Source organism: Carlito syrichta, unplaced genomic scaffold (assembly GCF_000164805.1).
Source record: "Carlito syrichta isolate Samal-C Ts95f unplaced genomic scaffold, Tarsius_syrichta-2.0.1 Scaffold289058, whole genome shotgun sequence".
Taxonomy (NCBI): Eukaryota; Metazoa; Chordata; class Mammalia; order Primates; family Tarsiidae; genus Carlito; species Carlito syrichta.
In genome coordinates this window covers 81,349-83,523 of record NW_007233154.1, presented here as the reverse complement: position 1 = coordinate 83,523, position 2,175 = coordinate 81,349, and positions in this window count along the sequence as shown.

Here is a 2,175-nt window from a genome sequence, read left to right as displayed (position 1 = left end):
ACCAAAGGTGTAAAGCTTTCATTCAAGAGAGAGCATAAAACCATTTCTTTCACTAAAGTGAAAGACCCTTTGCTGTGAGCACTAACATGTTTTGAGTAACACTGGTCTTGAAACTCCACAAAAAAGTAAAATAAATTTTAGAAATGCTACATACTAAATCATCTTGTTTTAGTGTTATAATGCATGTTAGTATACTAAAAACACTGAGAAGTCCTGTTCCAAGAGATTCATTTAATTTTGCTAAAAACTTTTGTTTTTGTTTCTTGATCTTTTTTTTCACTATATACAAAAATTAACTCAAGATGGATTAAAGACTTAAGTTTAAGACCTGGAATCATAACAATTTGACCTAGACAAAGAATTTATGACTAAGACCCCAAAAATAAATACAACAAAAACAAAAATAAATAAGTTGACTTTAAACTAAAAAAACTTTTCCACAAAACAGAAACAATCAATAGAGTAAATAGGCAACCTACTGAATGGGAGAAAATATTTGCAAACTATATATCTAACAATATATACCCCAAATTTATAAAGAACTCAAAAAAATTAGTAAGAAAAAAACAAATAACCACATTAAAAAGTGGGCAAAGGGGTGGGATTAGAAGTTGAGGGAAACTGCTAGGGGAGGGAACGGCATACCTCATCATCAAGAGTACATGCATAGTCAATGTTTGTATACCTAACCCTGAATTGTACCCCACATCTTTATAATAAAAAATAAAGTGGGCAGATGGCATAAACAGACATTTATCAAAAGAAGATATACAAATGACCAACAAACAAACGTTTAAACCTTTAAAACAACTTACCTTAACTTTTGTCCTTGTAACACCTATTATTGTCTCAAGGAACTATTTCTCCCACAAACTATGTCCCAAGAAATGCTCTTTTCTTTTCTGAAAATGAAACAAAATGTCAAAATATTGTGGCCACAGTATTCCTTATATGGCCCAAATACTATTAAACCAGCAAAAAATAAAATAACAACACATAACTGCCTTTTCCCCCCCCATAACTTAGATTGTTAGGGATTACTAGTTCTTGCCTCTTAGTCTTAGAGCTTTTGAGCCAATATGTCTTCCCACAGAAGTCTGAAAATCCTTACCAGGTGTGATTTTAAAGGGTGCCATAATAATGATGTGTTTCATTACCATAGCAATAGTAGCAGCAATCATGCAACAAGTCACAATGCAACTTTAAAGTCAACTGTCTTTTAGGAAGAATGAAGGATAGATGAAAAAGTTTCCATATAGTAGTATCTTTTTCTCTTCCTAGGAAAAAATGTATACAGAACAGAATTTAAAAATAATTTCTGAAAGAAAACTGATAGTTTTAGAAGTAAATTTTAAAATTAAGTTTGCTTGTTGGAGCGTTCTAGTCACCAGTTAGGTTATCATGTTACATCATGAACATACTTATCATTTTTTCATATCTAATTATTTCTAAAATCTCTTGTGTTCTCCTGATTGTTGAGGGTCTAGGTGAGCCATGGTGACTTACAGGAAGCCTCCCAGCTGGAATAATACAGTTGACTTCATGGTGAGTTGAAGATGAAGTAGAGAGTGAAGTGATAAGACTTATTTCACTAAAATTTTGAAAGCACTTCAAAATATGTTCATACTGAAGTTTTTGACCTCCAGAAGCCAAATGTCCTCTGGTTTCCACTTATAAATATGAGAATTCTGATTTTTGAACAAACGCAGACTATAGTAATTGTTTCATAATGGGACTTAAGACATTGAAGTGCAGGGCTCTTTTAGAAGATAAAATGTTGTGTTTGAGTATGCTGACTTTAAAAGTTCTACCCCTAATTATACCCTCTATTTTTTAAAAAATGAACTTGAATTATTATATTTTTGGTTGCCAAACCTTGCGGGACAAAGGCACAAAACAAGGTATTAATAGAATGTATCAACAATCCCACTTCAAAGTGTGTCCACAGGACCTATGTTAATTTAAAATATTTACAAAGATATACATTTACTATAGATTATTTCTACATTCAAGGGTACCAAAAGTTTATGTTAAGTATTTATAAATCAAGTGCCTTCCTTCAAACCAATTTAATCAAATTAGAGCACCAGAGATGTGTGTTTTTTAAGTTGATTGTTGAATTTGGCTTAGGTAATCCTGTCAAAAAGTTGTCACCTTCCAAACTTTCTTTCAACC